The 22,502-nt window shown below is 48.8% G+C and overlaps 1 protein-coding gene and 1 long non-coding RNA gene across 4 annotated transcripts in view; one reads left to right on the top strand and one right to left on the bottom strand.

Annotated features, from left to right (window-relative positions):
* The window catches only part of CRACR2A (calcium release activated channel regulator 2A), a 153,873-nt gene that overhangs the window by 24,800 nt on the left and 106,571 nt on the right, over positions 1 to 22,502 (top strand). Inside the window, exon 1 of one of the 3 annotated variants that reach the window (XM_043880761.1) lies at positions 8,516 to 8,999. The exons of 1 other annotated variant lie outside the window; for it this stretch is intronic. The gene's annotated coding sequence lies outside the window, so the exon portion shown is untranslated. Of the gene's footprint in view, positions 1 to 8,515; positions 9,000 to 9,301; positions 9,422 to 22,502 lie in introns of those variants that run through there. One more of the 3 variants, XM_043880763.1, reaches the window with a different exon arrangement.
* LOC122679911 lies at positions 5,625 to 9,585 on the bottom strand. Its single transcript, XR_006336577.1, has 3 exons — positions 9,434 to 9,585; positions 7,105 to 7,299; positions 5,625 to 6,704 (listed from the first exon to the last, which is right to left on the bottom strand). It is a non-coding gene; the product is annotated as an uncharacterized LOC122679911 (long non-coding RNA).

Raw genomic sequence — 22,502 nt, 5'->3', positions numbered from 1 at the left:
GAGCAGGTGGCTGACATCTGGCATCATGTCCCAGAGCTCATAACAGTGAAAGCCAAGAGTCCAGGGACACTGGACCACAGGAAAGGCGTGACCTGACCAGGACTGGATATGGCCGGGCCCACCTGCAGTCAGCCAGGGTGGTCCAGGGGGAGGGAGAGGGAATTTATGTCATTGCGGGATATTGTTGTTTGTCCTTGTTGTCTGTCTCTCCTGTCATCTTCCAAAGGGCTCATCTCTCTTGCTGAATTGACCCTGAGCATCAGACTTTATGTTTACAGATTTATTGATGTGTAATTTACATACCTTAAAATTCACTCCTTGTGAGTATATGATTTAATTATTTTTAGTCAATGCATAGAGTTGTACAACCATCACCATGAGCCAGTCTGAGAACTTTGCCATCATCCTAAAAATTTCTATCAAGTTCATTTGCAGTCAACACCGACTCCCACCCCTTAGTCCAGGTAGTCACGAATCTGCTTTCTGTCTGTAATCTTTCTTTTCTGGACATTTAATATAAATGAATCATATAATATACATAGGCTGTGCAACTGGCTTCTTGAAGCATGATTTGTTTAGGCTCATCCATGCTGTAATAAGCACTGGTATCTCATTCCTTTCTATGGCTGAATAGTATTCTACTGCGTGGATATTCCACATGGAGTTTATCCATTCAGCAGCTGGTAGGCATGTGGATTATTTCCAGTTTGAAGTGATTATCAATGATGCTGCTGTGAACATTCACTTACAAGTCTTTGTGAGAACATGTCTTCCTTTCTCTTGGGTAGATTCCTTAGAGTGAATTTGCAGGGTTTGGATAACTTTTTGTTTCACTTAAAGAAATAACCGTTTTCCCAAAGTAGATATACCATTTTCATTCCTGCCAGGAATTTTTTTAAAAAGTGGGTTGTCTTATTATTGAGTTGTAAAAGTTCTTTTTGTATTCTGGATACAAGTCCTTTATCAAGTACATGTTTTGCAAATATTTTGTCCCAATCTATGGCTGGATTTTTCCATTTATTAAGGTTATTTGTTGAAGCACAAAGGTTTTTTTGTTTTTTGTTTTTTTTTAATTTTTTTTGTTCCAAACTTTAAACCTTTTATTTTGTACTGGGGTATAGGTGATGTGTTGTGATAGTTTCAAGTGAACAGCAAAGGGACTCTGCTATATGTATACAATGTATCTATTTTCCCTCAAACTCCCCTCCCATCCTATCTGCCACATAACATTGAATATAGAGTTCCAACTGCTACACAGTAGATCCTTGTTGGTTATCCATTTTAAATATAGCAGTGTGTAGATGACCTTCCCACTTTATCCATTTTTTAGTGACTCTTGTTTTGGAACCATAAAGATTTTCACAAGATTTTTCTCCTATGTTTTCTTCTACCAGTTTTATAATTTTAGCTCTTTTACTTAGCACTATGACCCATTTTGAGTTAATTTTTATGCATGATTGAGAGAAGGATCTAGGTTGTATATATCCCTTATCCCAGCTCCTGTTGCAGCAAAGATGACAATATCTCCATCGAATTATCTTGTTACTTTAGTTGACAGTCAGTGGATCGTAAATGTAAAGTTTTATTTCCGGACTTTTAATTCTGTTCCAGTAATCCATACACCTGTCTTAATGCCAATATCACATTGCCTTGATCACTGAAGCTTCCTAATATATTTTGTAATCATGCATTGGAAACCCTCCAATATTCTTTCTTCTTTTACAAAATTTTCTTGGCTACTCTAGATCTTTGCATTTTTCCATATGCAATTTTAGGATCAACTTGTCATTTCAACCAAAAAATCAATTGAGAGAGAAATGACATCTTAACAACATTGTCTTCCAATCCATGACTATTTCATCTTCATTTATTAAGATCTTACCTCAGAGTTAATTAACTCTTTTCCTAGAAGTTTCCTAAGATGAAAACTTAGGTTATTGATTTTTGATCCTTCTTCTTTTCTAATATATGCATTTATCCTATAATTTCCATCTAAGCACTTCTTTCACTGAATTCGACAAATTTTGATAAGGTATATTTCCTTTTCATTTAGTTTGAAACATCTTAAAATTTCTGTAGCTCCTGCTACATGAGCTCCTCCTTGTGTTTTTCTGCTCTTTTGGTTGAAACCTACTGTTAGGATCCTGTTATGTGGATGGTGGTGGTAAAGTGCTGGGGAGGGGAAGCATCCTATATAATCTTATGATAAAAGTCTCAACCTTTTCATGCACCTTAGTCTCTGGGCTATGCCCTTCAGAACTTTATCTTTTCCCCCCTTTATTTATTTTTTAAATGGAATATAACTTGATTTACAAGGTTGTGTTAGTTTCAGGTGTATAGCAAAGTGATTCAATTATAAGATATATATTATAGCTGAAATGCCATGGGCCAATAAGACCGCCACTCTAGACTGATAAATCTGAGACTGAGCTGGGCAGTGCATTCAAATGTACAGGTCTTTTTTGCCCCCAAGTCTGCCGAGGCTTCTGTTTTCCATCAAGCCTTTGCATCTCCACTGTGCGTGTGAGCAGGTTCCATTGACCAGGGCTGTGTGGGCGGCATGGGCTGCTGTTGTCTATATAGTGCTTGCGACCTCGGTCAGCCCATGACATGTGGAGGGTTTATCCATCTCCCCAGGGCTGGTTCACCTCCCTCAATTTCCCGTTAAATCTCCAGGTCATCACTGGTCCGTTGCTCCCCAATTTCAAGCTCTCAGAGCTGCCAGCCCTCCCTGTCCCCTTGTTTCTGAGATTGCCATTTAAACTGACACCTCCAAATGAAGAGAGACCACTCTGGCTGTGACAAAGCGCTGCTTGGTTTTCCCAACCTGCCCTGGTGGAGTCATCAAACAGCAGAACTGCGGGGGATGGGAACAGCTCCAGGCAAGAACACAAATTCAGTCGTTTTCACAGAACAAACTTGTCTCAGTTTGTTTGTGTGTTTTCAACCAATTTCCAGAGGGCTGAAATGGTTGTTTCTGACAGTTCTGACCAAGCTTTATAGTTGCTTTTTGGAGAAAGCGTTTATCAAACTCTTCCTATTCTCATGCTGAAAGTTCCCCTGCGGGCGGGAGGTTTTTATTGTGTGTTTTCCAAGACTGGTGATGTGATGTTTGGGGAGGTTGGAGCTCTGGGCTGAAAGATTTCCGATCTGGACCCTGCCACTGACCAGTCCTTGCCCTCTGCCCCGTTTCTTTAGCAGACAAGCAATGGGAGTGGACAAGGTGATGCCATTTTGAAGATGTTAAGTTTCTAATAGAATTCAGCTCATAAATATACACAGTGGACCTCAGAAGATTAATTGGTTTCACCCTTTCCCTGATCTTGATGGCATTTTTATGTCAAATTTTCTCTCCAAGGAAGGTTATGTATGTGTATATTTTCTTCTATGAAGCAGCAAGTTCTTTGACTCTGGTAGAAAAAGAAGGTCATTGATTTCTTTTTCTTCCTTCTCTTCCCTCCCCTTCCCTCCTCTTTCTTTCTACCCTCCCCACCCCCGACCCTGCCTTTCTTCCTTTGTCTCCCTCTCTCTCCTGTGTTCTGCCATGCTACCACTGTGAGCCCTGACTTAGTCCCAGGCTGTGGACTAGGCGCTATCTACGTGAATTATCAAGTTTACCCCCACCCAAGACAACTTCATTGGGTCGGTCCTTCTTTAAGGACATTCGACAGATGAGGAAATGAGATCAGAGAGACTTCGCAGCTTGCTCACGGTGAAAGAGTTATTTCGTTTCTGCCTCTCTTCCCCTCCCTGGCACTGACTCCACAAATAAACTGGTTCTAAGGCAGCGGGGTTGATCAAGTCTCTGGGAGATGTGGTTGGGAGTCCGGGCGGGGCAAGGATGCTCCTCCCAGTCCTGAGATGAAGGCGAGGCCTTCCTTTGAGAGCTGGATCTGGCCCTGAACTTTGGACGGAGACTGTAAGGAGGGCCCTTTGAGTGGGGAAGCAAAGTTAACACAACATTGTGGCTGGAGTCCCAACAAGGTGCTCTCAACAGCCTGCTGGGGGTGAGCCCCAGGAAGTAGGCTCACAGGTGCTGAGGGCTTTGAAGGCCAGGCTAAAGGTTTCCCTCCATGGGTCAGTGGTAAAGATTCTGCCTGCCAATGCAGGAGACACAGGAGATGTGGGTTTGATCTCTGGGTCAGGAAGATCCCCTGGAGGAGGAAATGGCAACCCACTCCAGTGTTCTTGCCTGAAAAATCCCATGGACAGAGGAGCTGGGCTGGCTATAGTCCAAAGGGTTGAAAAGAGTTAGACACAACTGAGCACACACACTAAAGGTTTTGGATTTTATTCTGAAAGCACAGAAGAGGTGCCCATGGAAGGTTTGTGTGTGTGTGTGTGTGTGTGTGTGTGTGTGTGTGTGCAGAAAAGGGGCAGTCTAGACTGTGCTTTGCCTTTGTCATCATCTGGCCATCCTTTGTAGGGAGTATTGGGTGCAGGGGAAAATAAAAGTATGAAGTCAAGGGTATCACCCAGAAAGAGGTGAGAAAACCTGAGCTCAGGGCATAAACCAGGAAAAGAGACTATGGGGAGGCCAAAGTCACTCCCGAGGAAGTCCACAGAAATTAGGAGGACTTGCAACCTCTTGAGTCAGTAGCAAAATCCTACAACAATTTTGATCTTTAATTACTGTCTAGTGAGCTGTTTCATAGCCTCTGTGTTGTTTTTCCTAAAACAGTGTTACGCTGTTGTGTCTTATTTTCTCTTTTCTAATGGGTCAAGAGATGACTATCGCTTTAAAAAAATAGGTCATTCAGCTTTTATCCTCTCAAATTCCAAATTGTCAGCTGGTATCATTTTTGATGTCTAAAATTTATTCTTGGTTGAGAACACTAGCTTAGAAAAATCAAGCTTCTTTTCCCGCACCCAAACAAAACCTCTTCCCAAAATGATGATGCTGCTGACAAACTTTGGATAGTGGAAGACAGAAATAATTTGGAGCCATCTCATAACCTCACTGTCAACAGATTTTCTTCCTACTCATTGTGCTTAGAATCTGGTTGACGCCACAAAACTCTAGGTTGGAAAGCCTTCTATGGAGTAGAGTTTCTTATTTCCTTATTTATTACATCAATAGCCAGGGCACTGGGGTTGGGTTTTGTGTGTATGTATGTGCACCCGACAAGGTGAAATTAGGAGGCCAAAATGTCTATATTTTCCTTTCTCCAACATTCTATAAAGAACAAAATAGTAGATATAAAACATGAATTTCATCACTCCCAAAGGAGCTCATTCTATCTATATTTTCCTGTATTTGGGGAGCCATATATTACTCATTGTAGAGTCTTAAATTTGTTTTTAGCAGAAGTAATGATACAGCTTCTACCATCCTTTAGGGAGCAGCCTCGTTATGGTGCATTTTCCTTCCTTGCTCTGTAAACTTGGGCTTCGGAAATTCCTGATAGAAGACATTAGTATATCAGACAAGGTAGCACCAGGCAATCTGTCTCTCAGAAGCTGCTTAAAAAAATTTTTTTTTAATTTATTTTTAATTGGAGGTGAATTGCTTTACAATAGTGTGTTGGCTTCTGCCATATAGCAACATGAATCAGCCATAGGTGTACATACGTCCCCTCCCTCCGGAACCGCGCTCCCACCCCCCATCCCCAGGCCACCTCCTCTGGGTTGTCACAGAGCATGAGGTTGCGCCCCCTGCATCATACAGCACATTCCCCTGGCTGTCTATTTTACACGCGGTAGTGTGTGTGTTTCCACGCTAAGCTCTCCGTTTGTTCCACCCTCTCCTTCCGACAAGACTGTTCTCTATGTCCGCTGCCCTGTGAATATGTCCATCAGTACCATCTTTCTGGATTCCATTTATCCATGTTAATACACTATATCTAAGTTGCAGTACATGTACACCACGGAAAGACAGCGTTTCTTCATCTATTTGGCTGCGCCTGGTCTTGGTTTTGGCATGCAGGGTCTCCACAGAACCACGTGGGCTCTCTAGTCGCAGTTTGCGGAATCTGTTAATACGTCCCTGACCAGGGATCGAAGCCAGGCCCCCTGCCTTGGGAGTGTGGCGTCTCAGCCACTGGACCACGGGGGAAGTCCCTGAGAGGCCACTTTCAAGACCTGGGGACCGGATGCAGTCCTACAGTGGAGCCCAGGAGGAATCCCGTCCCCACAGCTTTGATCAAGTCATCCTGGACCATAGTTACATCGTCTACGATCATGGGGTTGGCACTGCTTTTAGCTCTCTTCTGGTTCTTTAACCATGACACCATCTGAGTGATGAAGTCCACTCTTGCTGCTGGAGAGAGTAAAAAGTCATGGCTCACAAGGAAGTGAAATCTTACTTGTCCCGCTCTAAAGGACTCTAGGTTTGTGAATTCTCTAGAGGAAGCCTGTGGCTTTCAGAGGCATCCCCAAGGAGCCTTTATTTCCCTACCTTCTTTTCTTTTTCAAGCCCAGTGATGATCATGCAACCTGAATTGGGCCCTGAGATCTTAGAGAAAATGTCTCCTTCCCACCAAGGCCAGCTGATCCAGCAGGAGAAAGGTGGACAGTGTGGAAACCCAGGGCCATCGCTTCTGGAGTCTGCTTCATGGGCAGCGTGCCCAGCCCTCTCACGCTCTGACCATCTTGTTTGGTTTCGCCTTTGCTGGCGAGGCTCTGGGAGGCAGGACAGATGATAGCCTTCTGTGGAGCCCGGGAGAGTCAATATTGAAAGGTCTGTTTGTTTTGTTGGCCTCCACCTGTTGGAAACTCTATAATCATAGCCGCTCGTAATAAGGAAGAAAGGCCAGCAGGAAATATCTGTACTGGAACAGGGAATGTCTCCACACTGTTCCCCTGGGTGCCACGCCCAAGGAATTGGCCTCCCATTACAGTTGAGAGCAGCTCATGGGCAAGAGAACACAGAGACGCCAGGAGAAGGGTGTGAGGATTAGAGGGGGGTGCTCAGGAAGAGGGGAGCACCCCTTCCTGGCATTATGCCCTGCAAGCCCACTGACTGCTCTCCCCACTCACAGTACTCAGGTCCAAGTGCTCCACCCCAGCAGGGTCACCCCACCTTTCCAGGCTTTCCCTGCTTTCCTGCATCACCAAGAAAGCAGGGCTGGTGTCCCAGGAGTCTCAGCCACCTTCCTCCCATACCTTGCTCCCTCTGATGCCCCCGATCTCTCTGGCCTCCGTTTTCTCTTCTAAAAAACGGGGATGGGTAGATTTCACATCATGTGATCGCCAAGAGCCCTTCCAATCCTCGGATGCTGATGATAAGGGGCTGGGAGGAGGGCAGGCCACCCGTGCAGCTGGCTGTGCTCTCTGAACCGCCAGCCCTCAACCTGTGTGCTGAAATGGCACCGAGACTCAGAGACGGACACAACCATCTTTGACCTTGGGGCTGATGCAAGCAGGCATGCCCCGTAACAGGGATGCAGAAGCCCAGTGACGGGGCAGGGGCGTCAGAAGGAGGGCGAGGGAGGCCTGACCGCCCTCTGAACCGCTGGTGGCCAGGGCTTTGGTGCCACTGTGCTGCTGGGGTACGAGGTGGGGTGGGGGAGGCCGTGAGTCAGTGGTACCCAGGTTTCATGGAGAAGCAATACATGCATGGGTGTTCAGTCACTCGGTCGTGTCCAACTCTTTGTGACCCTATGGACTGTAGCCCACCAGGCTCCTCTGTCCATGAGATTTCCCAGGCAAGACTACTGGAGTGGGTTGCCATTTCCTCCTCTGGGGGATCTTCCTGACCCAGGGATCGAACTCAGTCTCCTGCATTGGCAGGAGACTTTACCGATGAGCCACCTCCAAAGCCCCAAAGCAAGTACAGCACATAGCAATTTATGACAGCGTCTCAGTAAGTGTTTACTTCTGTCCCTCCTGGAACAGGGCTGAGTGTGGAGGGGAGGAGAGCAGAAATGGGGGGAGACAGAGGATGCTAATCCACAAACCAGACAGGGAACCAGGCAGGGGTTCATCAGGAAGGGGCAGGGAGTCTGCTGGGGCCAGTGTCTGGGGACAGATTCCCTGGGAAGGGAGCATTTCGGTGGGGCTGGGATGCCTGGGTAGGATTTTGCAAGCAGAGAAGGATGGGAACGTGGACTCCAGGCAAAGCAAGAGCGCCAGCAGCTGGTGGGGGCAGCAGCTAGTTTGCGGAAATGGGCTGCGTGTGAGTTTTTTGGAGAAGCCGTGAGGCTGGGAAGTTAGCTCGTGTGCGTGGACGGTCTCATGCACAGGGTCAGGGTCATCCTTCAGCCCCACTGCCTCGGGGGGCCTATGAAGATTTATTAATATTTAATGCTTTATTAATTGGATGCTTTTTTATTACACAAGCACTCATGCCCACAGAAGAGGTAGAGAAGTATTACTATAAAGGACAAAACCCCCAGAGATACCAGCTGGTGGGGGGGGCCCTGGATGGTGCAGGTTTTCAAGGAGACATGCAGGAGACGCAGGTTTGATCCCTGGGTGGGGAAGATTCCCCTGGAGGAGGGCATTGCAACCCACTCCAATATTCTTGCCTGAAGAGTTCCATGGACAGAGGAGCCTGGCAGGCTGCAGTCCATGAGATCAGAAAAGAGTGGGACATGACTGAGCGACTGAGCACACACACACACAAACACACACACCCCTAGTCTGTGTCTTCTTCCAGTCCGAGGGCAAGGCTGGGACAGATATCCACCTCTAGAGAAAGTCCTGGGACAGATATCCACCTCTAGAGAAAGTCCTGGAAACATCCTGGAATGGGGCAGCAGGCCTCCAGGACTCCGGAACAGAGGGGCCCAGGAAGCCCGACCAGTCAGGCAGGCCACGTCAGCCCCGCCCTCGCCACCCAGGCTCCCCCGCAGGGCAGTCAGAGGTTGCTGCCTGCTGGCCCCACACGCGCGCAGGCAGATCCTGGAGGGCTCCCAGAGGGCAGCGGCTCCTGGCACCGCTCCCACCTCTGCCCCTGGGGGCCAGTCCAGCTGCTGGGGGCAGGGGGGTCAGGCAGAGCCTGAAAGCTGTGGGCCTGCAGTGGTGTCGCTTGGAGACTGAGAAGGAGGCAGCTGCAGGTAGGTCTGGAGGAGGGAGGGAGGGGGCAAAGAAGGGGGCAGGGAGGGGGAGGAGGGCAAGGGGAGGGGAGAGGGAGGTGTGGAGCGGGTGGGCGCTCCAGGCCCCTCTGCCTGGGTGCCTGCTGGGTGGTGGTGCTTCCTGCTGGGTGCCCCGCCGAGGGGGGCAGGGAGTGTGTGCAGCACATGGACTTCCGAGGGAGGCGTGTGCCCAGGAAGCAGCTGGGCTCCCCAGCCCCGTCCCCAGGCCTGGCCCGGGTCCCCGCTGATGCTCTGAACCCTGTGGGGACTGGAGGAGGGCCAGAAGCCCCGGGGCTGAGATCAGAAGGGACCTCAAGGGCCCTGTCGCCACACCCAGCCTCTTCATTTCATGGATGAGGAGACTGAGGTGAGCTGCCTAGTCCAGGACGGCAGGTCTAGAAGCTGTAAGTCCTCACCTGGGGCTCAGGGCTGCCGGGAGTCCATGCCGCGGGGCCAGGATGTAGCAGGCTGTTGTCCTGAGTGAAAACAAAGCCCTGGGAGGGACGGGGTCAGAAAGACAAAGAGACAGAAGAGAACCTCTCAGAGCAGAGGATGGTCAGGAAATGGGGCGTCACTTCCTCCCTGGCCGAGCTTGAGCTGTGGTCTGGCTGCGTGACTCAGCCAGCCTTGCTGCCTCCGGCCTAGGTGTGTGTGCACATGTGTGTGTCTCTGTGTGCATGTGTATGCCATGTGTGTACGTGTGTGTATACATGGGCACATGTGTGTGCATATATACACTCCATGCTGCATGTTTGCTAAGTCGCTTCAGTCATGTCCAACTCTTTGTGACCCCATGGACTGTAGACCGCCGGGCTCCTCTGTCCATGGGGTTCTTCAGGCAAGAATACTGGAGTGGGTTGCCATGCCCTCCTCCAGGGGATCTTCCCCACCCAGGAATTGAACCAGTGTCTTTGTCTCCTGCATTGGCAGGTGGGTTTTTTTTCCCACTAATTCCACCTGGGAAGCCCACTCTAGCAGGTGTAAAAACGCTCTGGTTTAGGTGTGTGTGCATGTGTGTGTACGTGTGTGTGTGCATACATACACTCCAGCAGGTGGGAAAGCCCTCTGCTCCATACTTCTGTCCGTGGTCAACACAGTGACTTTGTTGGGAGCCAATCCTGGAAGAACCCTGGATAAATTAGTGGCTCCAGAATTAGCGGCAGGAAGGGTCCAGGGGTGGGAGTCCCCGTGGAGATCAGAGCCCAGGAGAAGAGCCTAACTCATGAGGTAGTGAGTTCCCTGTCTCTGGAAGAAACCAGCAGGTATCCATGAATCTTTTCATCAAGGTTGTGGGCTGAGGGACATGAAACTGGGGCAGTGTAACCTGTACAGAACTGAAATTTTAGTTTGAGGGTCCAGGGTTTGTGCCCCGCTTTGGGTGGCATTAGCATGCATGGCTATGTCAGGTGGTGTCTGCCTATCAGAGCTGCTCTGCCCATAGGTTTGGGGGATAAAGGAGAGCTTGTGTCTGCCCTCTGAGGTCCCCTTGCTGCTCGGTACTAACTGGAAAGGATGATGAATGCCCAAGTCTTGGGAAGTTGGCAGGAGGGGTCACCTCTGTAAGGAGTGGATTGGGTGGCCTCCTGGAGGTGGCACTTCACTGTGCCGTAAGGAGGAAGCTGGGTCAGTGCATTTGAGGGGAGGGGCATCATGGTAGAGTTAGGGAGAGGGATGTGTCTGGGGATCACCAGGGAAAGTGCAGTGGACGATGTGGTCAGGAATGGACACACCAACAGCTTCAGCAGACGTGATGTTTTGGTCCTTGTCTACCCTTCTCTGCTGTTCTCAAAGCCGGATTTATTTAGTTTTTTGGGGGGATTTGCTAGAAGGTGCTTAGGTTTATTTATCTATTGTATTGGCGTATAATTGCTTTGGGAGCTTCCCATGTGGCTCAAGTGGTAAAAAATCCACCTGCCAATGCAGGACATGCAGGAGATGAGGCTTCGATCCCTGGGTTGGAAAGATCCCCTGGAGAAGGAAATGGCAACCCACTCCAGTATTCTTGTCTGGCCCATGGGCAGCCCTGACAGTCTACAGTCCATGAGGTTGCAAAGAGTTGGACACAGCTTAGTGACTGAGCATAGACATATAATTGCTTTACAATATCCTGTTAGTTTCTGCTGTACAGTGAAGCAAACCAGCTTATTTATGTAAACGTTTGGTTTAATGACCTTTGATACATGTACACACTCGTAACTGCCAGCACAATCAAGATACAGAACATTAAAAAACCTTGAAGTATAGTTGATTTACAGTATTAGTTTCAAGTGTCCACTATAGTGATTCAAATTTTTATGGAGTATACTCCATGTAAAGTTATTATAAAATATTGGCTATATTCCCTGTGCTGTGTAGCATATCCTTGTAGCATATTTATTTTATACATAGTAGTTTGTCCCTCTTAATCCCCTGCCCCATCTTGCCCCTCCCCTTCAAAGGTTGACTTCGCGTAACTTCACTGTGGTTGCATCGCTTGATGGGCTGGGAGACCTGCAGGTTCTGTCCTCAGGGGCCTCTGCACCTGCTTCAGGCTGATTTTCCCTTCTGCCTCTTTCTTGGATTGTAACCACTCTGTCCGTTCAGACAAGGTCATCAGGATGGATGCAGTGGGTCAGATGCAGGAAGACCCTCTTGAAGGCCAGTGGGTTCCAAAACCCACTCTGTCTGGGGGGACAAAATGACCTTCATGGGCTTTTCTCAGCTTGCGGGATATGTTTTTCTTTTGCGACACTTTCTTCAGGAGAAGTTGCATTCCCTTCGTCAGTTTGTTTTGGCTCCCAGCCCTGGTTTCTCAGAAATGCCAGCGGTTCTTTCTCCCCCGCCCGTTTGTTGACACATCCTGGTCGGGCTGGCGAGGCTGAGGGGGCAGTCATGGGGTGGCAGTCACGGGGTGGTGAGGGTCCTGGAGTCAGACCCTCCAGCGTGGAGGCTGCAGGGAGGCAGGCTGAGCAGACGGGTGTCCCACGGGGCTCAGATTCCAAGGGCCTCTGAACCCACGGAGCCTGTGCTGAAGGCCCCTTGTTCGCAGTATAGAGCAGCCTTGGGGCTGGTTGGCGTCTCCCGATCCTCTGCTCCCGGGACCCCTGGGTCTGGGCAGCTCCGTGTCCTGCTGGGCCAAGGGGACAGGTAAGGTGGGCGAGACTTCGTGCACACACTGTGGGTGTACCGAGCCCTCCCGGAACCAGGGTCCAGCGTGGTGGACGCCCGCCTTCTGGATCCAGGGTCCAGTGGGGTGGACACCCACCTCTGGACCTGCACGTGTGTCTTTGGCAAGGCCCTGCCAGATCCAAGGTCCAACGTGATGGACGCCTGTCTTCCAGATCCAGGGTCCAGTGGGGTGGACACCCGCCTTCCCAACCTACACGTGTGTCTTTGGCCAGGCAGCCTCCTAAACTCCCTTTCCAACTCACAACAGCGCCAGTGGAGGTTGAGGGCTGGCTCCAATGGCTCAATTACCAGTGCAGACAGGAGGAAAATCTCCTGTTACCTGGGCAATTGGCTGGTTTTCTCTTTATTTACTTAAGAGGCCATTCTGTGTTGGGCTCCGGGAGCTGATGGATGGATGGAGCTTTGCCACATGGAAGCTGCAGAAACACACACCCTTGCCTGCTGGCTTGGAAGGTCGCATGGGTGCTGAGGGAGGGGTGGGGAGGTAGACTAGCTTCCTGCAGCCCCACCTGATCCAATGGAGGATGTCAGCAACCCCTTCCCACTGCACTTTGAGGCTGGATGCACAGAAATGCATCAGGCGTGGTTGAGCGCTTGGCTCCGCTGAACTCATTTGGTCCTGTCCCTGGTGGCTCAGACGGTAAAGCGTCTACCTGCAGTACAGGAGACCTGGGTTCAATCCCTGGGTCAGGAAGATCCCCTGGAGAAGGAAATGGCAACCCACTCCAGTATTCTTGCCTGGGAAATCCCATGGACAGAGGAGCCTGGCAGGTGTGGGGTTTCAAAGAGTCAGACACAGCTTAGCAACTAATGCACATACCACATTAAGATGAGAAACCCAAGGCTCTGAGAGCTGGAATAACTTGCCTGAGATCACACAGCTCCCAAAAAGCTGAGCTGGGGTGTGAACCCAGGCAGTCTGGCCCCAGGGCCACCAGTTCAATCCCGCTCTGCCCCTAGAGATGCTAAGTGCTGGAAACAGTTCTGACTCTAATCAGTCACGTGTCCTGGGGATTCAGCCTCTAAGCTTGAGCTCCTTCCCTCTTCAGTGAGATAGGAATGATCACTGGCTAGTCCATCCTGGGTGAATTCAGGGTGTGAAACACTCTGTGGCCACGGCTCACGTCCCCTGCCGGTCAATGGTGGCTTTGCCCACTGAGAGTGTGTTCTTGAGTCCTGCTGTCTAGAGGGTCCCTGCCAAGGTGCCAGTATTGGACTGAAGTTCCCCAAAGGGAAGGGACAGAACCACTCACCTAATTGGCATCTGTACTTACTGAGCCCTGGTTGTGCCGGCTAAGGGTCCCCGTGCGTGTGTGCTAAGTTGCTTCAATTGTGTCCAGCTCTTTGCAACCCTGTGGACCGTAGAACTCCAGGTGCCTGTGTCCATGGGATTCTTCAGGCATGACTGCTGGAGTGGGTTACCATGCCCTCCTCCAGGGGATCTTCCCAATCCAGGGATTGAACCCTTGAACTTTATGTCTCCTGCATTGGCAGATGGTTTCTTTCACTAGTGTGACTTGGGAAGCCCAAGGATCCCCAGGGATCTAGTTTAAGAAAAGAGACCACAGCCAGCCAGCATCCCGGACCTCAGGAATGAAGATCTTCAGTGATGAGTGGTGCTATGAGCACCTGTAGGGGAGCAGAGGAAGTGGGATGGAGTTGGGCCTGGAGGAGGGCTGCACTTGGGCGGGGAGGACAGTGGGCAGCATAGAAGTGGAGGGGTTTGTGATCAGACCGAGCATAGTGGACAGAGGCATGCTGGTGGGTGGGATCCCTTAGGGTGAGGTCTGTGTCACCATCTCACTCTGTCCATTTTCCAGCAGAGCCTTCTACTAAGAGCTGCCCCTGGGACTGCTAATGACTGGGAGCCTGGAAATAGGCAGCTGGGTAACCCTCTTGGGCCTCAGCCTGTCAGGCCCAGGCTGGGGGCTTTCACAGTCATAGGTCCCTGTGGGTATGGAGAGAGACCTTTGGTGGCACCAGCCTGCCATGCCCTCTGAGGACACGAGTGAGGTCACGGCCAAGGGTGTTCGAGACCCTGGCCAGAGAGACTTCTCCAGTCGGGGTTTGTTTCTCTCTGGGGAAGGAAGGAAGTGGTGGTTTGCTGAAGGTCCTCTTTCTATGACCTGAGCAGGATGGAAAGTTCAAGGCTTTCTTCCCGAAGGCAAGGGTTTTCTGAACAAGAGAGAAACACCACTGTCCCCAGATGAGGACACAGAGGGAGGAGGGGGTCCTTGGATATTTCATTCTGTTTCATCTGAATCATGTCAGAAATGACTGGAGAGGAACCATCAAGAGAGACACCGCTCTGCACATGAACCTTGTGATCTTGTTCTGCTGCCGTGGCCTCTGGTGGCCTTGGGTTTTCAAGCGTTCAGGAGCTTGGGTTCCGTGGGCATTCTGGCGAAAGATCAGCTCCACGCCATGGAGGTCTAGACTCGCCAGGCCTTGGGTGCGGGGGTCTGGTGCCCCTGCAACATCCCACAGACCGAGGAGACCCCGATCTCCCTGCTGCTTTCGTTTTAGTGTCTTCAGTGGGCTGACTGTTGGGTTTTAGGGTATTGTCTTATTTTTTAATTTTTTTGGTAACTTGGTCTTTTTTCATCGGAGTAAAATATACTTGACATAAAATTTACACTTTTAACCCTTCCTAAGGGTACAGCTCAGTGGCATCAGAACATTCACAGTGCTACGTAACCACCCCCACCGACACCATTCCAGGAACTTCTTCATCTGCCCAGTTGCTCGGGTTTGATCTTGACCTTGACTCCGGGGAGGCCCCAGTCTCACTGTGTCTCAGCCTCCCTCTGCACAGCCCCCTTGCCATCCGATGCCCTCTGCATTTGGGCAACCCTTTTGCTGCCGATTCCTGTCACTTTCTGGTTCTATAATTCTCTGCTTCAGCCAATGGGCTCCTGTGAGACCACCCTCCTTAGGGCTGGCTTCTGCATTAAGCACTTCCCTGGTGGCTCAGATGGTAAAGTGTCTGCCTACAATGTGGGAAACCCAGGTTCGATCCCTGGGTTGGGAGGATCCTCTGGAGAAGGAAATGGCAACCCACTCCAGTACTCTTGAGTGGAAAATCCCATGGATGGAGGAGCGTAGTAGGGTCACAAGAGTTGGACATGACTGAGCGACTTCATTTTCTTTTCTTTCACTGTCTTCTGTGTTTCTCCCAGCCGTCCTGTAGGGGATTATTATCATTATCACCCTTTTCAAAGATGAGGAAGCAGTGTCAGAAGTGACACCCAAAGGCACAGGATTTCAGAGCCAGGATTTGATTCTGGACTCTCTGGTCTTCCTCCACTGTTGTCGTGTAGAACCAAGCACAGCCAACCCCAACTCCTACGTTAGCATCTGCTTTAGAGGGCTTCTAGAATGAGCACGGGTTTGGGTCTGTAATAGATGAACTATCTTCCATTAGGATTCTCAACTGGAGCCTTTGGCCAAAAACGATTGGTTTGAAAATAGCTTAATTATGGACCATGTGGGCTACCCTGGTAGCTCAGTCGGTAAAGAATGTATATATATATATACACACCACATCTTTTTTTTTTTAATCTATTCACTGTCAGTGGGCATTTAGGTTGCCTCGAGGTCTTGGCTATTGTGAATAGTGCTGTTATGAACACAGGGGTGCGTGTCTGCTTTTGGATTACGGTTTTCTATGGCTATGTGCCCCGGTCTCTGGCATGTTTTTTATTGCTTGTCATTACCCTCTCCATGAGCTACATTAGTCCTTGCTGTGTTGCCCTATACTCAGATTTTGGAGGTTCATTTTTGCTTGGGGCTCAGGGTTCTGGCTTCAGTAGATGTGATACAACTCTGAGGATCACGACAGCTGGAGAAACAGCAAGGAATAGACTCCCACAAAGAGTCTACAAGGTATTAAATGCCTGCTGTGTGTCAGGCACTTTTTCTAGGACTTAGCATCCCCATTTTACAGATGAGGAAACTGAGGCTCCTATAGGTTAAATAGGTCATCTGAGTTCATGCACCTAGTTCTGGTACAGACACATCCCCCAGGGACACTTCACCACACTGATGCTCCCTCCACCCCACACAGGCTCCCTGCAAAGAGCTGCCCTGGTGGGTGGGGGGCCCTGCTTGATTCCAGAGATGAGTTAACAGACTTGTAGAATGGGGCAGGATCCCCTGACTTGACACCAGGTGAGTTGCCCCAGGCACAGGCCAGCTGGAAATACAGGAGTGGGGAGGGCCAGTTAAAACATCTGCTGTGGAACTCCTTTATGAGGAATGCAATTTTAATACATTGAACCACAGCTCGAGTCAAAAACAAAGACCCAGAAAGGAACTGCTAAAGGAGATGAATGTTAATGAAAAAAAAAAAAAATGACTCGGCCTCCATTATGTAATCACACATTGCAAACTAAAAATATTTTTTTTAACGCACAAGCCCCATTTACTGGGATTAGAAATAGAATAAAAAGCTCTAATTTGTACTGAATAGCAATCAGGTTATTCCACACACCACATCTGAGTTTCTTGACGTGGTAGGAACTAAATCAATGTGCTTTTGTTGAATGCTAATGCCCAACCCTCAAAAAACCTCCAAAACACAAAAGCAAAATGCTTGAGCACCTACTGTGTGCAGCACTTTGTACTGGGAGAGAGAACAAAGCCCATAGGACTTCTTTTGACAGTATAAATAACCCCTGTCAAGGGACTAGGACAGACTGTATGTCCTCTAGAAGGAAAGGGCCTTTGCAGAAAGCTTAACTAGATAGGGGAGAACAGAACTGGGCTTGAAAGGATGGTGGAATTCAGCAGATGGGGCTGGCAGCGTTCTGGAAGAATGTTCCATGAGGGTCTTTCCGTCCATCTTAGTAGGTAGTGTCTGAGGACCAGACTGCATAGGAATCGAACCAATGAGGTTCTGCCTAGACCATAAGATGTGCCTTGACCCTCTCCATATTTCTATGGGTGACATTTTCCGCTGGCTGGCCTCCACTGACTCAGCTCCCCATCTAAAACTGTGAGGCTCCAAGAGGCTGTTCTAGATCCTCTGAACCCTCGTCTTTCTTGTAGATACAGGCGTCAGGGAATTAAGCACAGCTCTCCCTGCCTGGACACAGGAGTGTCTTCTCTGGGGGTTTCTAGAACATGTGTGGGTATAGATGTGTGTCATATGGCCAGGCTCCGTTAGGAAAGAAGCAGTGTTCAGAACCCCAAAGAAGGTGCTGTGGGGCTGTAGGGGAAAGCAGGCAGACTCACTCTCAGAGACTTACCCTTTTCATACCAAGTTATCCACTAGGAAAGCCAAACAAAACACATCAGAGAGGGGAAGCCAGGTGGCTTCCCTAGTGGGCTCAGACGGTAAAGAATCTGTCTGTAATTTGGGAGACCTTGGTTTGATCCCTGAGTTGGGAAGGAGAAGGCATCCCCTGGAGAAGCAGAGGGCAATCCACTCCAGTATTCTTGCCTGGAGAATTCCATGGACAGAGGAGCCTGGTGTGCTGTAGTCCATGGGATCACAAAGAGTCAGACATGACTTAGGAACTGAACAACAATAAGCTTATATTTTTTATAGTCCAGTGGTTTCCATCCATTCATCAGATTGGGTTCAATTAACATTTGCTTCCTAGGTCATCACAACAATTCCATGTGATGCTGGCTCAGGCCTTGGTTGTTGTTCAGTCGCTAAGTCGTGTCTGACTCTGCGACCCCATGGATGGCAGAACCCCAGGCTTCCCTGTCCTTCCCCGTCTCCCAGAGTTTCCTCAAATTCATGTTCATTGAGTCGGTGATGCTATCTAACCGTCTCATCCTCTTCCGCCCCTTCTCTTTTTGTCTTCAATCTTTCCCAGCCTCAGGGCTTTTTGTCAACAAGGTGGCGGCACAGTCTAGTTAGGGGACTGAGGCTTGGCCAGCGTCCTATATTCCAGAACTTTCCAGCCACCGAAGCAAGACCCTCAGGTGGCAGTGGGAAGGATTGGGGCTGCCTGGGACCTCACGGAGCCTGGACTCTGCTTCCATCCAGAGCAAGCTGGAGACACCCCCAAATCTAGTTCTTTAAGAAACAGTCCACAGTGTGTCCTGCTGTTCAGAGCTTCCACCCTCCCTTTGCCAGTATTTGTCCGGGGCTGTGGAGATTAGGTATAACCATGGATAAGAAGGAATGGAAGAATGTGGGAGTCAGGGAGTGTGGATGTGTGTCAGACTCCCGTGGGCTTAACGTGTCGATTCCATCAGCTCTCATGCCCTGAGTGTCTCCATGTATGGAGCCCTGGGCTGTGAAACGGGGCTATTGTTAGCCTCCTTCATTTAGAAGTGAGGAGCTGAGAACCTCAAGGTCCCATAGCCGGTTGGGGTAGAATCAGTTCAAATTCGGCTCTCAGACAGCAAAGCCCTACTCTCAGGAGGGTCAGTCATGGGACCCTGGTGATGGCCCCTCATGTGGACGGAGCTCTTTGCCAGGTACACACTAGTCCATGCTCTGCTTTTAGATTTTTACAGCAGCGAGGCGACCATTATGCAGGCTGTTACACTGCTGACCGTGCATAGTAAATGAATTTGTGACTGTGGAAACACTCGGGAAATTGTAACATCCTCTACAAATATGGTATAATTGTTGACTCTGAATGACTCTGACTTACAGGTGAGAGGAAGATAAAATCAGAGAGGTGAAGGGGTTTGCCTGGGGACACATAGGGGACAAAGGGCAGAGTAAGGATGCTAGCCCAGGTCCTAGAACCGCTGGTGCTATTTGCCTCCTTAATGCCATCAGGGAGAGACTATTTTGGGGTTTATCTCTCCCTTCTCCATCACCACCAATTTGGTGGTGGAAACTCCACCAAATTGGTGCCAGATGAAAATTAGGCAGAGATTCCAAGGGAGACTAAGCTAGCTTTTCTTAGCTTGGCTTCCTTGTCCTAAAGGGAATGGGGATGAAGTTGAGGATGGAACTGGGGACCGTGTCTGCCAGCATGGGGGACTAGGATGCATAAGATGCACAGAGGGGTCCTTTTTGTGCCACTCCTTTCTAGTTGGTAGAAGAGCCCTGGAAAGGGGTGGGCAGGACTGGCCATTTTGCCCCATGGATGGACCAGCAGGTGTTTTATGATCTCAAAAAACTGTTGTTGTTCGGTCACTAAGTCATGTCCAACTCTTTTCAACCCCATGGACTGCAGCACGCCAGGCTTCCCTGTCCTTTGATATCTCCCAGAGTTTGCTCAGATTCATGTCCATTGAGTCAGTGATTCCACCCAATCATCTCATCTTTCCTCCTGTCTGACATACACCTTTAAAAACTGTCCTTTATTAAGGGTGTCTTTGTGGCAAACTAGAGTTTTGTTTATCAGATATTGCCTTCATTTCCTTCATTCTCATAAAACTGTGAACACAGATTATGTTAAAATTGTGAGCGAAGCTGGAATCTAGGGTCCACCCCCGGGGCTTGTGTGTTCACATACAGTATTTATAAAATAAAGAAATCATAAATATTTTGTTAGAAAGGTCTTAGGCTTGCTATTGCAAAGATGAAAAGACTAGCTTTAAAGCATCAGCTCTGCAGTGTAGCCTTGTACGATGGGAAAGAGTGCCAGACTTCTATCTCACACTTGAAGCAGAGGGAGGAATTCTGTGTGGCTAACAACATCTTATTTACTTGCTTGTTTATTAATTTTTAAAAAGATAAGGAGTAAACATTTATTTCACACCTTCTAGATGCAGAAGCTATGCTGGAAGCATTTATATGTGGTCGCTCATTTATTCTTTACAAAGACCTCACTTATGAATTTTGAAGATGAGGCTATCAAGACTGTGAGAGATGAACTTGATCCAAATTTCCCAGACAGTAAGAAATGACAACTTGATATGGAGATAAATATGTCTGACTCCCAATTGCTATTTCTTCAATAATAGACCGAGAAAATCTATTTTCATTTTCTTTGTTTTTCGCTCCTTCTTAATCTCAGATCTTCCATATGGAATCTTTCTTACTGTCTGAAATACCCCGTTAAAAATGTCTTTTATTAAAGGGTCTGCTTGTGGCAAACTAGAGTTTTGTTTATCAGATAATGTCTTTCTTTCCCTTATTCTTAAATGACATTTTCTTTAATCCTAGAATTGTCAGATGACACTTTTTTTCAGCATTCCGAAGGTATTCTTTTTTCATCTTCCTCATGCTGAAAGAAAGTGTCATTTGAGAATTCCATTTAGCATGGACCGAATTGTGCAAGAGGTAAGTTAATTCAGTGGAGGTCGGCCCTCTGGACCTAGAAGCCCGCCCTGTACTGATTGGATTTTGTGAGCTCTAACTGGCTCATGAGATGCCTCAGGGGGGAGGTGTGGCTTACCCAGCAGAGATTGTTCTGCTCAGCACCCCACCCCCGGAGGACGTGATGCTGGAAGTAGCAGGGAGCAAACAAGAGATTTGCAGAGACTTCCTCTCTGAAGGAGTCATTTTATTTCTGAGAGTTTCCAAGATAGATGTAGAGGGAACCACTGAATCCAAGCCGGCCTCTACCTCTCCATCTCCACCTTTGCCACATCCCACCCCTCCATCCTCTTGATCCCATATCTAAACAGCCTGAGCACCCATTCATCTGTCCCTGCTCATCACTGCCACAACCGGCTCAGGACACACCATTGCTTGTCTGGACTGTGAAAGTGAAAGTCGCTCATTCATGTCCAGCTCTTTGCAACCTCATGGCCTCCACAAGTCCATGGAATTCTTCAGGCCAGAATACTGGAGTGGGTAACCATTCCCTTCTCCAGGTGATCTTCCCAACCCAGGGATCGAACCCAGGTCTCCCGCATTGCAGGTGGATTTTGTACCAGCTGAGCCACCAGGGAAGCCTTGGACTTTAGGCAGTCCTGTCTGGACTGTAATATTCCCCTAACTGGACTCAGTGTATCCACTTCCCCAGCTCCTACTCCTCCTAAATTCACTCCCACAAGAAGCCCAGGTCACCTTTTAAAAATGCAAATCAGATCCTGTCTCTTGCAGCTTTTAGGTGTCACTTCAACGATTCCCACGGCTGCATGGGCGAAGCACCCAGTCCCTAGTTCGCCCCTCAAAGCCTCATTCTTCAGCCTCATCTCTGGCCGCCTTTGCCAGGTTACCATTGTTCTGGCCATCTTGGTTTCCTCCCGGTTCTGAGCACGTTAAATCTCTCCTCCCTGAGGGTTTTGGCTCCTGCCATCTCCTCTCCCTAGACTGCTCTCCATCCCCTTTCCTGGCTCACTCCTACTCATCCTACAGGACGCAACATAAATGTCCCTTTCTTTCCCGCATCCTCTGTCTATGTCAGCCTTGCCGCTCCACGCTCCCTCCAGCAAACATCTGCATCTCTGTGTCTTCAGCAGAGCAGGTACCTCAGTTGTGATCCCATCACTGACTTGCAGTTTCTGTTCATTGCGTGTGTTCCCCACTCCCTGGTGAGAGCTGGTCTTACAGACGTCTGCTTTTCACTGTGTCGGCGACACAAACCACAAAGCCTGGCCAGCTGCGGGTGTTGCTCACCTGGAGAACAAATATCCATCTGGCTTATTTAATCACATAATAATAATTGTGAAACAATGATCCCATCTACTTCACCTCTCAATATATCAGAGACAAGACTTGAGACTCCCTCAAAAAATTTCGTGTCCTTTGCTTTTATTGTAATATATGCAACAGCTGTCTACCTATCTATCCCATACATATGCATATATATACATACATATCAAAATTGTAACTGACATAAATTGACACATATACCAACATATAATATGCCTATATAATGTGTAGATCTCTAGTGTGTACATATGTAATGTGTATGTGTATATATGCTGTAGCTTGTCTGAACCATCATCTCACCTCCTCCTGGTCTCTACCCCCTGCTCAACCTCCATTCCCAGTATTTAGGCCAGAGATCTCATGCCAAAGAAGAAAGCTTCATCCCGCCAGTTCCGCAATACCAGAGGGAGGCAGTCCTGCATCTCCATTAAGAGCCAGGAAAGCATTTCCAGGGACACTCCACAAAACCCCCTCTTGTCTCAGTGACCAGAGGTGGGTCAGAAGCCCACCCCCCACCACCCTCCGGAAAGGGCCTGTGCTTGCTTTGACCGGATGGGGCCCTGAGCCGAGCATAAACTCACTTATTCTGAGTGATCAACAAAATCGGAATCTTGTTGGAAAGGAAGAAGGGAGAATGGATGATATTAGGCAGGTAACTGGGATCTGCTTCAAAACCTGACCCGAACTCAAGCTAGCAGTTGATTTCAGAAGCCCCAGGAGGAAAATTAAGTGACTCGCAGCGTGGTCTCTGCCCTGAGCTCTATTATGAGTTACTCGAAGTCAAACCGAGGACA

This window comes from Cervus elaphus, chromosome 22 (genome assembly GCF_910594005.1).
Source record: "Cervus elaphus chromosome 22, mCerEla1.1, whole genome shotgun sequence".
NCBI classification, from domain to species: Eukaryota; Metazoa; Chordata; class Mammalia; order Artiodactyla; family Cervidae; genus Cervus; species Cervus elaphus.
This window is presented reverse-complemented; position numbering and strand designations above follow the sequence as displayed.